General features: G+C 38.2%; 1 protein-coding gene across 3 annotated transcripts in view; it reads left to right on the top strand.

The window, feature by feature from the left end:
• LOC150096328 (protein AMN1 homolog) overlaps positions 1–19,682 on the top strand; it is a 164,024-nt gene that overhangs the window by 104,796 nt on the left and 39,546 nt on the right. The window lies entirely within an intron of this gene.

Raw genomic sequence — 19,682 nt, forward strand, 5'->3', positions numbered from 1 at the left:
ATCCAAACTTAACTACTCCATTTGCTGTATGGAAGAATGACGATGCATTGCGCCCTTTGATTAGAGGTCTAAGTTTGATTCTCGTCATGACGGGAGGAATCTTTATACGGACATTTTCAATCGAAGCTGATCTCATACAATAGTAGCAGGGTTTTTTTCTCCCAAAAACTCGGGTTTTTCATCTGACATACAGACAAATTAGCCCTTCAGAACACATACAATTTACAGACAAAAAATACTAGTGGTGGTGGGCAGTAGATAGCGTTGATGTAGATGATTGGTGGTGTTGTACAGTGGGTCTCCTCCCGCGATGAGTCTACAGTTCCTTGGAGGTGTCATGAATAATAATAATAATTATGTACTTTTTTGCTATATGGTAATCTTTAGAATATTATTGTAAAATTCAACCATCACAATCACAACCATGTCACATCATGTTTGCATGTCAAGCTCAATACCTTTTTCTAACTTCTTTAGAAAAAGAAATTGGCACTTTGATGCTTGGCACCATCCTCATGGATGTTGTCCTTGTTAAAACAGCCATGTGGAGGTCACTGTTAACCATGGAATGCACTTTTAAAAGCAGACAGCCTTATTAACAACCGGAGAAATAAAAGTAAATGATTTGTGAATATGCTCATTGTTATCTCTTCTTCCATTCCTCCAAATATGATGCAAAATCATCTTCACTTATAAAGAACATTTAATTGATTTAAAAATCGAGAAGTAAGTGGAAGACATTATAATAATAAATAACTATGGAAGGAGCGCTTAAGGGTCAACGCTGTATAACTGAGAGGAGACCTCCACATAGCCTTTAAAGGAATGCATAGAACCGACCAGGGCTTCTGACCTAATGTCCAATCCTCACCTTCTCATGGTGCACCCTGTTGGGTATCTACTTGGATACTGAACGAACGAGGATGGGCTGGCAATTTGGGATTTAGCCGACCAAATTGTATTCTTATTGGTTAAACCAAAATAAAAAAAAAAATGATGGTACAACATGACAAAATTTCATGCCAGCTGGGGCGTCGCCCGGTTAAACAAGGCCCCCGTTGTTTTTGCCAGGGAACCAGAGCGAACAGCGAAAAGTCAGCTACTGGAACAAATCTGAAAACAAACCCCAACTTAGCATCACCAGAGTTAAAGATCGGTACTATCAACATAAGAAGCCTGAATGGCAAAGAAATGGAGCCAGCTGAGGAATTAGATAAGTACCAGATCGACATAATAGGGGTGACTGAAACAAAAAAGACAAAAACTGGTGAGATCTTTCTGAGCAATAAATACAAAATGTTATATTCAGGCAATGACAATCATAGTATTCAACACAAAATACGAGGCTAATCTTCTTGAATGGCATGCAGTCTCAAGTAGAGTAATGTGGGCAAATATGAGAATGGGGAACTGGACAATGAGACTTATTTGTGCCTATGGTCCCACAGAAGGTTCTGCTAAGGTAGAAGTGGAGGAATTTTTTGATGCTTTAGAAAAAGCAACTGACAGAATGAAAAAGGAAAAATTGGCCTTGTTGAGGATCTAAATAGCAGAGTAGGAAATGATTGTCAGACATACAAAAATATTTTGGGAAAATTTGGAGAAAAGAGAAAAGCTAATAATAATGGCAAATTTCTGTTGGATTTCTGCTCAGGACATGGACTGGTTATTACTAACACCATGTTAGAACATAAAAATGTGGACAAATTCACACGTACTTAATATTATGCATTAAGGGAAGGGCCACTACCCAGACAAGTTTTGACCTTTATCGAGGTCTCTTTTAGTGGGAGCCAGGCCGAAGTGGAGATACCAGGCAGAAGTATTAGCAAGGTCATCTCCTGGTGTTGTACCACTTTACCCCAGTCCTGAAGATACTTTCAGGCACAAACTTTGTTTGCACACACTTGGATAAAGGATTAAACTAAATTTATTATAGTCTGACCAAGTGAAAAATAAACTTTCAACCTTATATGCTTTAATTATCAGAAATAAAGGGATAGAGTTTATTTACTTGGTCAGTATGTTGGACCTCAGATTGTAGGTATTAGTGAGACCTGGCTATCAGAATCAGACATACTAACTGCTATTGAGTGTAAAGGGTACACTACTTTTAGGAAGAACAGACAGAATAGGAAAGGAGGGGGGGGGGGGGGAATGCTGCTAATGATATCAGATGATTTGAATCCAGTTAGTGGTGAGACCTATGATTATAATACTACTAACAGAATTTCGTGTGGCAGTGAATTTGAAGCCTCTAGTGTGAGGTGGAAACGAACAAGATCAAATACATAGTGGGGTGTTTTTACAGACCTGGTGAATTGGTTGCTAGTGATGAAAAAATGCATCGCCAAATAAAGACGATGGGTGATAAGAGTAATAATCATAATGGAGGACTTCAGTTATCCAAACATTGATTGGGTAGCAGTAAAATCTCATGAGAAGAATGAAACTGAATTTATTGAGCTATTGTGAGACAACTTTTCCAATCGGCATGTAACAGAAGGTACTCAAGGTCATAGAGTGTTTGATTTGATTATAGTGTCAGAGGGGATTTCAGTTAAAGGCATGACTATTCTGCCTCCATTTGGTGACAGTGACCATGCGGTATTCACTTGTGAAGTGGGTTAGTTTATGAATATTCTATTCAGAAAAGGTTACATGCTGAACTACAAAGCAGGAAATTATGACATATGGACATCCTGCAACTGATACCATTGCACTGAATACTGAATTCAGTGCAATGGTATCAGTTGCAGGATGAGAAGAATATCAACAGTGCATGGGAAGCTTTTAAAAATATTTAAATGATTTATGATGTCAGTTATGAAAATTATAAACAGCAGGATAGAAGAGTCAAAACTGTTGTATGGAAAGCTAACTCTGAGTATGAAAAGAAACTGGCTCTGCAAGCTAAAGACAACCCACAAGAATTCTTTCGATGTGCTGCAAGTAAAAGAAGAATGAGCATGAAAGAATAAATCTACTGAATGCAAATGGTGTGAGGGTGGCAGATGCAGAAGCAGTTGTTCAACTAATGAGTGCCCATTTTGCTAAAAGCTATCAATCTGGTATATGCAACATTGAACTCTTTGCTACCTCTTCTCCATATGAGAAAACTCATATGGATGAGGAGGTTGTACTAGAGCTGTTCCACAAATTGAATAATAATTCTGCAATAGGAACTGATGGGAGATCAACACAGATGCTCAAGGAGTGTTATATTTTGACTAGGCTATACAATTGAGTCTCAGAACAGGGAGGATTCAACAGGAGTGGAAAGAATATATGGTAATCCCATTGCAAAAGGGTAGTGCAAAGACCAGTGTATCCAACTATCGACCTATCAGTATCTCAGAAGTAGTTGTGAAGATTTTGGAAAGGTTGGTCTGGGCTCGCATTCAGAAATGGGTTGACAAAGAATCTCTACTAAGCAATGAACATCATGGGTTTACTATGGGATGGTCATGTTTTTGCAACTTGTTCTCTTTCTATAATATTACCATTGACTAGAGGAGTGGATAGTTTTGGATTTTGCTAAGCTTTAGACAGAATACAGCACAGAAGACTGTTGCATAAATTGGAAAATATGGGATTGGATTATAAAATATTAGTGTGGATAAGCAAATGACTGATTGACAGATATCAAAACGTGGTATACAGGGGATGTGAGACTGCAAGATTTAATATATTCAGTGGTTCACCACAAGAATCAGTCCTTTGTCCACTGTTATTCAATCTGTACATTAATGACATTGGGAAGGATTTGTCAGGTTACATTCAGGAATTCAGTTGATATGCAATACTTGCAGTATGACTTGAATAGGCTGGAATTGTGTGCATGTAAAAATGGCTATCAGTTCTGTGTTAGTAAATGTAAAGTCATGCACTTTGGCATGATTAGATATCCAGTATTGTATTATATTTGTGGGATTATGCCAAAAGAAACTTGTCATTCTAGGGATTTTGAAGTGTGTTAGTAGATAGGAAGTTGTTCAGGGGCCACGTAGCAAAGATAATTGCAATGCTGAAATGAACTTTCACATGTAAAAACAAGGAAGTCATTTTGCCTCTTTACAAGGCCTTGATTAGACCTCACTTGGGCTATTGTATGCAGATCTGGTCTTCTTTCTGTTGTGATTCTGATACAGTGAAAACAGTGCAAAGGAGAGTGTTAAAAATATCAGGATTGTGGAATACTGATTATGAAGACAGATTGAGAATTTGTAGACTGCAGACACTAGCAAACATTAAAAAGAGGAATAATACGATTGAGACTTACAAACTTCTGCAAGGGTCATATAGGATTTCGGTTGATGTAATTTTTTTATTTTATGGAAGGTAGAGAAAGGACAAGAAGGCATTCCTTGGAAGCTGAGAATGAATTCTGCTATGAAGGGGTGAGGGCTAGGTTTTTCTCTCATAGAGTGGCGTGTGTGCAAGCAGTGTGAATGAATGAATTCAAGAACAAGTATGAGAGCAGGTGCATGTAATATGTGGCCTCTCTCGATGAGTCCCTGACTTCCTGGAGGTGTCTCTTCATAATAATTATATTACATGACTGCAGGAGAATAACTCCATCTGCATTAATAGATATTGAGAAATAAAATAAATTACATAGTAAAATATTTTAAATTAATATGTTAATTATAATTTATGAAACACATGAAATGAAACACTTGAGAAAGTTTAAGGCAATCATTTTTGTTATGGTGAGGATTGTGGAATGTGTGTGTGTGTGTGTGCTTCATAACTTTCTTTCTTTATTATTATTATTATTATTATTATTATTATTATTATTATTCAGGCCTCCAAGGAGTCAAAAGACTCATCGAGGGAGGTCCTTTCTAAGACATAAAGTCTGTCAAGACTCATCGAGGGGAAGTCCCCCCCTGAGAAACACAAAGTTTATCATACCACTCCTTAAACCCACTGACCGTTTTCGCTCCCACCACTCCATCAGGCAATGCATTCCACGGCTCAACCACCCTCCACACAAAGAAACCACTCCTTACCCTCTTGCTCACAGTTTCCTTTCGTAACTTCCAGGGATGGCCTCTTGTCATCACTCCTTCCCGCTGATCAACCAAGCGAAAGAACTCCCCAGTGTCAACCCTGTAACCACCTCTCAACAGTTTAAAAGTCTCAATCATATCACCTCTCCTTCTTCTATCCACCAAACTCTGCAGTCCACATTCTCTCAGCCGATCCTCATAACTATCCTTGTACAGTCCTGAAACCATCTTTGTCATCCGTCTTTGTATCCTTTCCACGGTTAATTTATCCCCTTCAAATCCTGGGGACCAAATCTGAGAACAATAGTCCAAGTGTGGTCTGATCAGAGACTTATACAACGGAATGATAACCCTCTTATCTCTGCAGGTCAGTGTCCTTCTCATAATAGCAGCAATCCTCTGTGTTACCTTCACCACCTTTGCAATATGTCCCCTAAACTTCAGGTTTCTATCAATCATCAACCCCAGATCTCTTGTCTCCCCTACTTCCTCCAGTATAACTCCTCCCATAGAGTATGCAGCATCCCATCGATGTTTCCCAAACCTCAAGACCTTACATTTTGCTGCATTAAACTGACACCCCCATTCATTTGCCCATCTATCTAGCTTATTTAAATCCTCTTGCAGGGCTACCACATCTGCACTATTACTAATAATCCTTCCAAGCTTCGCATCATCCGCAAACAACTGAATATCCCCCTGCAATCCACTGGCTATGTCATTGATATAAAGGTTAAACAATATAGGTCCTAGTACTGAGCCCTGTGGGACCCCACTTGTAACCCTCTGCTTCCTGGAAACTGCTCCACCATACACAACTCTCTGATACCTATCAGACAGCCAATCCTGAATCCAGTTGACCAATCTGACATCCAGACCCATGTGCTGCAACTTAAATATCAGCTTATCATGTGGCACCCTGTCAAATGCCTTTGCCAAGTCTAAGAAAATTGCAGTATATGCCTTTCCCTCATCTAATGCTCTTGTAACTTTATTATAAAAGGCTAGCATATTGCTAAAACAAGAGCGTCCTTTCACAAATCCATGTTGATTCTCACAGATAACATTACCCTCATCTGCCCAATGCTGTACACGGTCCCTCACTACTTTCTCCAAGATCTTAACAACTACTGATGACACACAGACTGGCCTATAATTAGACACTTCCAGTCTGTTACCACCCTTATGCAATGGCACTATCTTACCTTCCTTCCATTCCCTGGGCACCTTTGACAAAGCCAGACTTTCATTGAAAAGCCACGTTAAAGGTATTGTCAATTCCCTAGCACATTCTCTCAAAACTCGTGGCGAAATACCATCCAGTCCCACAGCTTTACTGACATCCAGAGTACTCAGTATCTGAAACACACTCTCCTCCTGTACCTCCAGACCTCGTACCAGTCCTATCCCTCTAGCATTAAAACTGACTCCTCTAGGATGAAATACTCCAATAAAGTGTTCATTGAACAATTCCACTATGTCCTCTGCATCAGTCACTCTATTCCCATTTTTATCCCACAATATCATTCTTCCACAGTCATTTCTCCTCCTACTGGCCACATAGCTAAAAAATTCCCTAGGATTTTCTTTGGATCTTAGGGCCAATCTCCTCTCATATTCCAGTTTCGCTTTCCTTACCACACGAGTCACTCTTCTGGCCTGTGTCTTATATTCCTCATGCATCTCTTCACCTGTCTCCTTATATCTCTTCCATAGCCTCTTTTTCGCATGCAATTCCTGTTTAATATTGTTTGTCATCCACTTTACTCCAAATTGCGCCCTCTTCTTCACTCGTGGTATACAACTTACCATTGCTGATAACAAATATTCTTTCACAATTTCCCACGCACTGGTGATATCCTGGCCTTCCAATTCCTCCCTCCATGAAACTTCCCGAAGTTGACGTCTAAGACTATTATAATCACCTGCCTTATAATTCCACATAAGTTCCCGTCTCTTTGATACTCCTGCATGTCTATTCATTTTCCAAGTCAAAACCATATGGTCACTCTCTCCAACTGGTGGGAGAGACGTCAACTCAGTTATTATCAACTCTTCTGATGCTATAACCAAATCCAAAATTTTTGAACCTCTTGTTCCCTCTGTTACATGTTGCCTAAGACATTTGTCCCTCAAGAATTCTAGAAATTCCATTCCCCTATTGTTACATGCATCTTCCTCTCTCCAATTTATACTACTGAAGTTAAAATCTCCCATAACAATCATTCTTCTTGCACTTGCCAAACTTAGCTGTCTAAACATCTCCTGGTCCCCATCCTCTGTGCTCCTGGGTCTGTAGCAACACCCCACTAAATATCCTGTCTTGCCTACCTCTACCTCACACCATACGCTCTCAAAATCATTTGTCTCACTACCTTCCAAATTCTCCACTCTTAGAGGACATAGGTCATCACTTATCATAAGCAGCACCCCACCACCACGCTTTCCCCTCCTATCCTGGCGAAAAATGCTATACCCAGTGACTTCTATTCCTGTTTTTATATCCTCTTCTGTCAACCACGTCTCAGTGATCGCAATAATTTTTGGCCAGGCTGATGCTATCTGCGCCACCAATTCCTCTCCCTTATTCCGGATACTCCTGGCATTAGTATATAGCATATAAATGCCATTGTTTCTATACCCAGCATTATCCCTTCTAGACTCCACTGGGCTCAGTCTTACCTGACATTGTCTCCCTTCTCCCAAGTATCCATTCCCACAAGAGGCCACCCCTGCTATCATCCTCCCTGGGACACACTGACTCGTTCAGAACAGCAATCTCTCCAATTATATGACTTTCCATATAATGACTTTATATGGTCTTTCCAGAAGAAAATAACTTTTGTGTAGAACTTTAGTATTATTCCACTGAATTATGTGTTTTGTAGTTAAATGTGGCTTGCTAAACCATATTTATTGGGGTCTTTAAGTGCAAGATATTCTTGACATTCTTCAAGACAAATTTGTGCAGAATGACCAGTCTGTCCATAATAATTTTCAATGCGCTACAGTCGAAAATTCTATAAATAAACTAATTTTACGTGATTTCTATAATTATTTAGTATCATAAAGAACATTCATATTCCTATAAAATGTTCATCAAATAAATTTACTCTTTTTCAGTGGTCACTATACCACCATCTCTGACCACTGATATTATTCTATTGATCAAATAAAATATTGGTTTTCCAATTTCACCTTATTTGCATCTATGCCCACCAGAGTCATGTTTCTCTCACTGACCAACAAACCAAAATAGTCCTTGTCTGCTTTGCTGATTATTAATTTCCATTCTGCATGCTCTTCATGCAGTTGTTTGCTGTTTTGATACTTCATATTCACTATTTCATCACCATCTTCTTCTTCTGAAGTTCTTGATTAATTTCCCTTTACAACTGTGTCACTCCTGTCCTATAATTGCAATGCTCTCTCTAAGGTTACTGCTATTTTCATCTTAACTCCAAGATATATTAATTTCAATCTAAATTCTGCTTAACATAATAATAATTTGCTCTCTTGTGAGTCTTCCAGAGGACAATATTTAAAATCAATTCCTATACATCAGTTCCCCACTTCCTTTTTCATTGAGATTTTCACGTCATGCATCTTTCAGGTCAGGAACATATGATCACTCTTTCTAATGGGAAAGCATGTGATATAAAATAATACAGTATGCCATAATAGAATTAATATTATTTTTATAAATTTAAAATCAAATGAAATTAAATAAATGTGTTAATTCTCAAGCCTTAAGTATACTAATTTAATATTTTTAAAACAGAAGACATTTTTAATTTTCTTGTGAGTCATTTGCAATACCACATCAGAGTTGAAACTTTGAGGATCCATAGAACAGTGTAGAGCAATTTTTAATAGCATATTTTTTAATGGTAAAATGGGAAAATTAAGTCTGGAGTTGGGATTCAAAGCATTTTGACTGTTTCCATATACACATTTTAAGGAAAATGTGTATATGGAATTAATATTAATTAATATATGTGTGAGATAAAGTGATATATAACAAAAATGAGATTCATCTGATTTCTCTCGTATTTATATGATACAAATAAAATTAATTATATTGTATAAGCTTCTATAGGCATTGACAGTGTAATTCATGATTATGCTTAATGGAAGCCTGGTGTACTTGTGATTCTTGTGACACATTAAAGAGTTCACCTATGACATTAAGCTTGATTGATTCTGTAAAACAGGTGTTCATCAAATAAATTTATTCTATTTCAGTGGTCACTAAACCACCATCTCTGACCACTGATATTATTCTATTGATCAAATAAAATATTGGTCTGGATTGTGAGTCTTCCAGACTTTTGGATTGTTTCTGGATTGTTTTCACTATTTAACAATTCAATAAAATCCTGTTATTCCTTTCTCTAAATATGGATGATGGTGTTACCTCCATTTATTTATATCCAACCTGCATAAAAAAAAATAAAAAAAAAAAAACATTTGTATGTTATTATGCCTTAATTCTCTCAGAAAGTACATTATGATCACAGTTGTGTTAAGCGGAATGAATTGTAGCAGCATTGTTATAGAAAAAACAGATATGTCTAAAACAATATTTTCTCAGCCATTTGTTTTTTAAATGAAACACAAAACTAAAACCATTGTTTATTCATCTGAGATATCAGCTGAATAAAGTTCTCAATAGTAATTACAGTATTTCATTTGAAGTGCATTTTACAAAATTTATAAGCATCTATAAGCCTGCCTGGTTGGCCGAGTGGTTAGCATATCCACTCTCCAGCCAAAAAGGCAGTGGGTTCGAATCCCACCGTGGGTATGGATGTTTGTGAATGTCTGTGAAAATACTGGTGGTGGTGGTTGTCAGCGGTAGATGATGAAGGTAGTTGCAATTGGTGGAGAGAGTTATAGAGTAGGTATCCTCCCTCGATGAGTCTTTGGACTCCCTGGAGGTGTTATGTAATAATAATAATAATTTTTCCATCCATATACAATACTTATCATAATTAAAGTTTCCCTGTTTAAGGGAAACTTTAATTTGGATTAAAGTTTCCCTTAAACAGGGAAAACAAAAACTTATAATTTGGATCACTGGGAGCACCACCCAGTGATCCAAATGCTGCAAAACTTTGCAGGAATACGTTGTGCATCATGCAGAAGCGATATCTGAGGGGGAGGAAAAAAAGTAATTCCGGTGAATTGTAAGGAGAAAAGAGACACAAGAATAAATAACACATTTTTATTCACTTCAAAAATGCATTTATGGGCTATACTGTTCAATGTCATGCCCTTCTCAGTATGTCACAAACTTCATCCTTTGCACACATGTTGCATTATACTGTCTTTTAATCCTCAGAAGTCACAGGAGATCAGATCAGGTGAACGACGTGGCTGATCACTCTGGCTTCTGTGAAATGTTTTCAAAGAACCTCCTGTATGGATCGACTGATGTGTTGAGGAGCCCCATGAAAATGACTGAATCCATGCACGAGTGCTGCTGTAGCTGTGGTACATCAAAATTGTTTATCATATTGCAATACCTCTCAGCAGTAACTGAGCAGATCGCAGGACCTGGCTGGTCCTGCGATCTGCTCAGTTGATCTTGTGTAGAGGCTTAAGTGCTGTGAGGACATTATGTTGGAGGTTTAATGGATTTTTTACAACACTCAGAAAGAATTAAATTAGAATTTAATACTCCTATATTTCGTCCTAGTCACTAGGACATCTACGGGGATTACAAAAACAATTAATGTAACATGCACACAAAAACTTACAATACTAAGCCCAACCACGTGGGTGACACTAAAGTCCTGTCTAGGTGGAGCTCCCTCTATGGGCGGTAGTAGGTGGCCTGGAATGTAAGGTGGGACCTCTGGTGATGAGTGTTTCCCAAATCTTCGGAAGCTTAATGCAACCGTATTTGTTAAGATTTGGTTGGTTTCTGAGAGCTGCTGCTGCTTCTAAGAAAAGTCTCTCTTTCTTGAATTTGCTGTGGTGGAGCATGGTGGTTTTCTTCCATGATACTCTGTGGGTGGTGTCTAAAACATGGTCAGCCAAGCCTGAATGGCCATAGTTGTGTTTAACGATGTGCGACTTGTGTTCCTCCAGGCGGATGGATGCTGATCTGCCTGTCTGTCCAAAGTACGCAAGCTTACAGGAACAGGGTACTTTGTAAACTCCAGGCAGAGAGAGAGAGGGGGGAGCTGATCTTTTGTAGAACAGATAAGGGTAGCAAGTTTGCGGTAGGGGTTATATGCTGTGTGTAGGTTATACTTTTTTAGTATCTTGGCTATTTTTTCCGAAGTGCCTCGGATGTAGGGTATGGTGATGGCATTTTTAAATTCTTGTTGATGAGAGGGATGGGGAATGGGGGAGGAATTAATTATTTTTTTGATACTGTGTTCACTGTAGCCATTGGAAAGGAAAATTCTGTGTATGTGGTTAAGCTCAGTAGTGAGGGCAGTTCCACTGGAACAAAGATTGTGGGCTCTCTTGGTAAGGGTTTTAATGATGCCATATTGTTGTGAGGGGTGGTGGTGGGAGAGTTTGTGAATGTATCTGCCTGTGTGTGTGGGTTTTCTGTATACAGTGAAGGCAAGTGTATCATTGGGCAGGCGCGTGACTAAGGTGTCTAGGAAGGGTAAACAATTGTTCTTTTCCTTTTCCATAGTAAACTGGATTCTTGGATGTAGGCTATTGAGATGACAGAGGAAGGAGTCTAAAGTGTCTGGGCCATGAGGCCAAATGGAGAACACATCATCTACATATCTTAGCCAGATAGAAGGTTTGAGTGGGGCTGAGTCTATGGCTCGTTTTTCGAAATCTTCCATATAGAAATTGGCAAGGGGGGGTGAGAGGGGGGAACCAATGGCGGTTCCTTCTATCTGCTTGTAGATTTTGTTATTCCAAGAGAAATATCCAGAGTTGATGGCAAAGGAAAAGAGATCTAAGATGTCAGAGGGGAAAACGTTTTCTAAGAGAGATAAAGTGTCAGTTAAGGGAATATTGGTAAACGAAGAGGAGATATCAAAGCTTACCAATATGTCTGTATAGTTCAAGGTTAAATTTTCTGTGAGGGCTTTAAAGTGGGTCGAGTTTTTTATATAGGAAGCTGAATTTCCGGTGAGGGGGGACAGAGAGTTGGCCAGCTGTTTAGACAGTCTGAACAAGGTGCATTGGTGGCATCTACTATAGGTCTGAGTGGGGAATTGGGTTTGTGGATTTTTGGTAAACCATATATTCTGGGCAGACGGGAGCGGAAAGGGTGAAGTTTTTTCGTGACGTCAGGGGGCCAGGAGGTTACTTTTTTAAGTAAGATTTTTAATTTCTTAACTTGTGTTTTTGTGTGGTCGTGTTCTAGTGGGATGTAGGTAGCGCGATCGCGGAGGATAGTGTTCATTTTACGATTGTATTCGCTGGTATTAAGCACAACTGTGGCATTACCCTTATCTGCTCTGGTGATGACGATACTTTTTTCTTTGCGTAGTTTCTGGAGAGCCATGCGTTGGGCATAAGATAAGTTACTTTTTGGAGGTGAAGAGTGAGCGAGGATGTTGGCTACGTCGAGTCTGATGTTGTTGGCTACCTCCGACGGTAAGCGACCGATCCCCCGTTCGATGTTAACCATTACATCGAGCACCGGCACTTCTTTCGGGGCGACGGCAAAATTACGGCCGAGGGTAAGGGCGCTGACAGCATCCTCGTTGAGCCTTTTGGAAGAGAGATTAATTACTGTCTGGAGCGGTTGAATTTGTGGTTGTGGTTTGTCTTTAACCAGGTTGCTGTATTTCTTGACGTGTTTGTTTTTTATTTTTTGAAATTCTCTCTGTGCGGAAGTTTCCGAAATGTCAGAGAGAGTCGACCAAAGTTCAGGGTTAAGAACGGTGGAGAGCTCTGTATGTAGGGAGCCAATGGGCGGCGTTCGTCACTGCAAGGCGGCACGAGTAGAGGCGATTTGCTCGCGTAGTAATGCTAGGCTGGCACGTTTATATATACGGAGTGCTTTTTTGGAATGGAAATTGGTCTTCATTTTAACTCATTTCGGTATCACTCTTGTATCCCGACATCTTTTTAAAAAGGCCAGCCTATTTAGTTGTCTAGATAGTCGTAGTTTTGACTTACCGTATTGCTTGCATTTACGTGCTAAATCTTCTCCATGGATGATTAGAATTCTTGTGTAGAGGCTTAAGTGCTGTGAGGACATTATGTTGGAGGTTTAATGGATTTTTTACAACACTCAGAAAGAATTAAATTAGAATTTAATACTCCTATATTTCGTCCTAGTCACTAGGACATCTACGGGGATTACAAAAACAATTAATGTAACATGCACACAAAAACTTACAATACTAAGCCCAACCATGTGGGTGACACTAAAGTCCTATCTAGGTGGAGCGCCCTCTATGGGTGGTAGTAGGTGGCCTGGAATGTAAGGTGGGACTGCTCCCCCCTCTCTCTCTGCCTGGAGTTTACAAAGTACCCTGTTCCTGTAAGCTTGCGTACTTTGGACAGACAGGCAGATCAGCATCCATCCGCCTGGAGGAACACAAGTCGTACATCGTTAAACACAACTATGGCCATTCAGGCTTGGCTGACCATGTTTTGGACACCACCCACAGAGTATCATGGAAGAAAACCACCATGCTCCACCACAGCAAATTCAAGAAATAGAGACTTTTCTTAGAAGCAGCAGCAGCTCTCAGAAACCAACCAAATCTTAACAAATACGGTTGCATTAAGCTTCCAAAGATTTGGGAAACACTCATCACCAGAGGTCCCACCTTACATTCCAGGCCACCTACTACCGCCCATAGAGGGCGCTCCACCTAGATAGGACTTTAGTGTCACCCACGTGGTTGGGCTTAGTATTGTAAGTTTTTGTGTGCATGTTACATTAATTGTTTTTGTAATCCCCGTAGATGTCCTAGTGACTAGGACGAAATATAGGAGTATTAAATTCTAATTTAATTCTTTCTGAGTGTTGTAAAAAATCCATTAAACCTCCAACATAATGACCTGGCTGGTGAATGTACTCAAAGAAGAATGGTCCAATGATAAATGAAGCTGTAAAACCTGCACCAGAACAGTAACTTTGGGTGAATACAAAGGAATTTGTTGGATTGAGTGAGGTTTTGCATAGTACATATTGGGCAGTTGCAGATTTTAACAGGTTTGTTCATGTGAAAGCGAGCCTCATCTCTCCACAAAATTATCCACGGCCATGCATTGTCCAACCCCACTCCAGCAAGGAATAAGAAAGCAAATATCAGTTTACTGTCAAAGTTCTGCAGGTGCAACTCCTGTTCACATGGGTAGGAATGCGGAATCTTCTATAGAATTGTTTAAGGCACATCCACACGTCTTGATACAGCATGTGCTCTTCAGGAACCAATGCTGTTATTCATGGCCTACTCCACAACAGCAACTTCATTTGCATATTGTGAACTGATTGGTTTTCAGCATCTGCTAGGTCTAACTCCCAACAATTGCATTTCTTCTAAACGACTAATCATTCGTTGCAGAGCACGTAAAGATAGTGGACCTCGTCAACATTTGTTCGGGTGATGAAATTTACAGAGTGCAGTAACAGCATTACAATTGTTTAGGTAGTACTGTTCACATGGGTAGGAATGCAGAATCTTCTATAGAATTGTTTAAGGCACATCCACACGTCTTGATACAGCATGTGCTCTTCAGGAACCAATGCTGTTATTCATGGCCTACTCCACAACAGCAACTTCATTTGCATATTGTGAACTGATTGGTTTTCAGCATCTGCTAGGTCTAACTCCCAACAATTGCATTTCTTCTAAACGACTAATCATTCGTTGCAGAGCACGTAAAGATAGTGGACCTCGTCAACATTTGTTCGGGTGATGAAATTCACAGAGTGCAGTAACAGCATTACAATTGTTTAGGTAGTACAGCTTCATGGGCAAAGCATGTTTGGGAAAGGTTAATGCCATCACTGTGGACAGTATTAATAACCAGAATGAAGGGAAAAATCCTGTCTCCAGTTTTTAAACCTTCTTAGTACCTGCCAAGTTGCATGATATGTAAAATTCTAAGCAGCTGATATTTACAGTGCCTCTGGGTGATGAATTTTGGAACTGCTTTTTTTTTTTTTTTTTTCCCTCAGATATCACTTCTGCATGATGCACAACATATTTCTGTAAAGATTCTCAGCATTTGAATCACTGGATGGTTCTCCACAAGGCCTTAAACAGGGATACTTTAATTTTGATCATTATATAAGCATGTTATTTTGGGACTCGGTTGGACATATTTTACTCAGAATTGCTATTTGGAATCCTTACAAATATGTGTCACCTATTTCAGTTTTTGTTTCATTCAGAAAGAGGTTGAAGCAACAGTTGATAAAACATGCTACAAACATATATTATGGTAATGTTGTTATGATCACATATAATTTAATAAGATGTCCATGTGGTCCAATTTTGGTTTGGGTTGGCACATTTTGATTGGTAAAATGATTCATACTAGTATTAACTATTTAATACCAACTGTGGGTGGTGATATTTAGGACCTTCATTAAAATTTGTCAGATAATTTCAGTTTTGGTTTCAATTGCGCCATTATAGCCGGCCTGGTTGGCTGGGTGGTTAGCGTATCCGCTCTCCAGCCAAAAGGCTGTGGGTTCAAATCCCGCCGTGGGCATGGATGTTTGTGATTGTCTGTGAAAATACTAGTGGTGATGGTCGACAGTAGATGGCATTGGTGTAGATGAAGGTAGTTGCAGATGGTAGAGACAAAGAGTTGTAGAGTAGGTGCTCTCCCTCGATGAGTCCTTGAACTCCCTGGAAGTGTTACGTAATAAGAATAATAATAATAGTGGTCAAAATTAAGCAAAAAAAATTGTATGTCTAGAGTGCATATGAGCCAAAAAAAAAAGGATAAAACTCATAAGCTTTGATATGCTCTTCAATTTTTTATTTTTTATTTTTTTTATTTTTTACAGAAATACCACTACTTGATAGCATTCTTTGAATAAAATAACTGTTGCAGGCATCATGATAGTTCTCATTAAAGCAATGAAAATATTGAATATCAAAAGTTTTACGCTTAACAATTTCAACCTGTACTTGTACTATATGTATAAGAACACATTGGCTTTAATGCTCTTTGCATAATGCTGTAGACAATAATTTTCAATATTACATCAGTCTTAGGTACTTGATGAAAGATTTTTTTACCCCACCATTACAATTCCATTTTATTAGAAATAATTAGATTTTTTTTTTTTTTTCGCTATAATGATCATATCATCATCAAATTCCTGATATGTATCCTTAGAAGGTGTACAGGATATTATGATAGTAATACATGAAAAACTTACACCATTACTAACTTCTAGTCAACAATTTTCCTCCAAATTAATCTGTTATCTGTTGAGACACAACATTATCAGATCTTATATTTCTGTCTTCTAAAGCACCTTTTACTGGTCTTGGTTTTTCTCTGGATCTTTTTCCTGCCAACATGGCAAAGAATACTGTGAGGTTTTGCAGAGAGGCACGTGGTGAGGTTTTGCTAACCTCACCACGTGCCTCTCTGGCTGAATCAATCAGTGTTTTCTTCGGGGTTTGCCACTGAATCTCCAAGGTTTGGTTCTTGTTTTCATATTTTTTTGAATGATGTCTGTGTATTTGAGTTTACAGTTTACCTCTGAAAGCTGCTCAACTTTGATTTGTTTTAAAATTTCCTTACACACTCTTATTTTCAATATGAAATTCAGTTTTATCCTGCTTAAAACTAAACAGTGATCACTTCCTATTTCAGATCTTCTGTTTATTCTTTTGTCCTGAACCAGTGGGAAAACATAGTTATCAGCTATAACATAGTCAGTGAGACTTTATTTCTTGCATCTTCTCTCCATATAAATTTGTGCACATTTTTATGTTGGAACATGGTATTAGTAATAATAACTATTATGAGCTTTGCTCCTTTCTTGAAATTTTCCTAAAACATTTCTATATTTCTGGTAATAATTTCCTACTCTGCTGTTTAGATTTCAAACATGGATCAACTTTTCTTTTTTCATTGTCCGCTGCCTTCTCTTGTTGAAAATTCTGTGAAAAACAAATATAGCAAAATAAGTAACAAGTTCTGTGAATATTGGTGAAAGTGATACAATAAACTTTATCTGCGAGAGTAGATAAATTAGGCAGAAGGTTTTTGTTATCATTATAAAAGATGTTTTTAAAATTATTTTATTCTTCTCAATGCCATATCATTCTTTTTTCTTTTCCATATTTGACGTCTCTGCTGGAAGAAGAAACAGTAGGTTGTAGATGCCTTTTTCAACAGAATTAGTAAGACAGTATGACAATTATAAACATCCATACCCATGGTGGGATTCATATCTGCAGCCTGGTAGTTGAAGAGGGAGTATGCTATCTATTTAGCTAACCAGGTGATTTATACTGTTTAATGATAAATAATGCAGTTGGCTTGATTATGAATCAGATCGAATTCACATGCTTAAACATTAATGGCTCAGCATGTAGAATTTTTTCTTTATTTCTCTGATGAAATAGTCTCTGCAAAGAGTACTGATTTTCAGAAATGCAAATTCATGATCAGCATTGTGAATTCTAAGTGACTGTAGCTATTTATTTATTTAGTAACCATCTTTTGAAAGCTGAAAGGATAGTTGGAATAAACTTAATCCATCATTCAGAATTTCAGCAAGAAACACAAGATAAATATAGCCATAAGTACTGTTACAACTTGAACAGTGCATAAACTTTTAATCTATTACCTTTCAGGATGGTGATTTCTTGCAGGCTACTCTTTCAAGCTCTGACCACAATTTGAAGTCCAACAGATTCAGATCAGAACCTTCCAAACAGCCAGTCAAGTGGTGATATGTAGTCAGGCACATTCACCTCCAACCACTGTTGGAGGTGGATATGCTCACCTTGTGTGCAGGGGCTGAGTCCTGTGGAACTCAGGTTCACTGCCTACTGTGAAACAAGGTGTTGTTCAGAGGCCACACACAGGTTCCAGCACAGTGTCTTGATACATTTTGGTAGAGGGTTTGATCCCTTTCTCACAGGAATACAACTTGGATACCCCAATACATCACCCCCCCCCCCACACACACACCAAACCATCACTGACACCTCTTTGAAAACAGCTATTCAATGGTGAAAATCTTTTCATCTGTGAAGAGAAGATTTTCTCTGCCTGTTGTCTGCATACCACATGAGAAGTGGCTTTGCTTTTATCACCCTCTGCCACATAAGTTGTGGTGGTAGGAAGTGTCCAGTGGAACAATGATAGGCTATCACCTCCAGATCATCAGTTAGTACATATGACATCATTCTCTGCAAAGCATTCATCTCTTGCGACATCACTTTGTTTTCTCAGGATTACGGCGAAGGAGGTGCCTTCACAAGCTGCTGCAGCCTAATGCAGCATGGTCGACTGTTCTTTGTCGGTCAGATATGTCTTCTGTATCGTCATCACGTGTTTCAAACACGTGACATCGTCCAGTATTGTTCAACGTTCCAGTGTCAATAACGTTTTATATCTGCATTCTGTTATTTGAGTTTTATGAATAGCCAGACGGTTATGATTTGTATTTATTAATTCTCTTGTTTAAACTTTAAGTTATACTATTTACCCCCTGAAGATGTAAATCCTACGATTTATGAAACTTGTCGGGAACTATTATTTCAGTATTTTGTATAACTGAATAATAAAAAATATGGTGTAATCACCGAAATATATCTTTTGAACCAATTAGCCACAGAAGTCTACGCCTGACAATACCAAAGCGCCCGCATACATCATAACTGCTTTTTTTTTCTTCAGTCAGTTTCATGAAAATGCATAACATGTCTATTATTGATATTCTTTTCCAAATCTGATAAGAAATATAACTAAGATCATGAGAAATAATCTTTCATGTGACTATTTCTTATATGATGCTGCTATATGGAAATGTTAATTAATACATCTTTCATATCAGGACATAATGAAAAAGAATTGTTTGCTTTAAGTTTAAATGTCACTAAGTATTACATTTGAACTTAAACTTTAAAGCAATAGCCAATTCAGCTTCTTTATGTATGCTATGCTTTCAGAAGTATTGACTGAAGAAATAACTTACGTTGCATCCAAGAATTCTCCCTTTCATGCTTCAGTTATGTTTATTATTATTATTTTACATGCTGATGCATGTAAAAATACTCAATTGTAAAATAGTTTGCTTTGTATTTAGTTTTTTCTTTTCTTTACAGCACTTTAGTTCTGTCACATTTAGAACTTGGCCAAGCCGTTCAGCTATACGACTTGGAATTTGAGAATGCCAGAAATTGCACTGGTTAAAATTAAAAATGAATTGTAAATATTACTATAAGCAGCAAGAAAACATGTACAACTCTGAAAGATTCCAGATTGATATTTTATCCATTTGTTCTATGAAAGTGCATGACACTGAGAAAAAAGAAGCGATAACTCCAATTTTTGTATGAAAGAATGATAAATATCCATAGTTTTTGCTTTTAATATTTATGCTGTATGCATATTTCATTTTTTTCAGTATTTTGTTATTTCAATAATAGTTATACTAAGACAAATTTAAATGCTCTTATTACTTTTGTCATTATTATTTGTACATAGTGTCATGACGAGAACTAGTGGTGTACTTGA

Source organism: Typopeltis vanoorti, chromosome 19, assembly GCF_054136105.1.
Source record: "Typopeltis vanoorti isolate ZY-2024b chromosome 19, IOZ_Tvanoo_1.0, whole genome shotgun sequence".
NCBI classification, from domain to species: domain Eukaryota; kingdom Metazoa; phylum Arthropoda; class Arachnida; order Uropygi; family Thelyphonidae; genus Typopeltis; species Typopeltis vanoorti.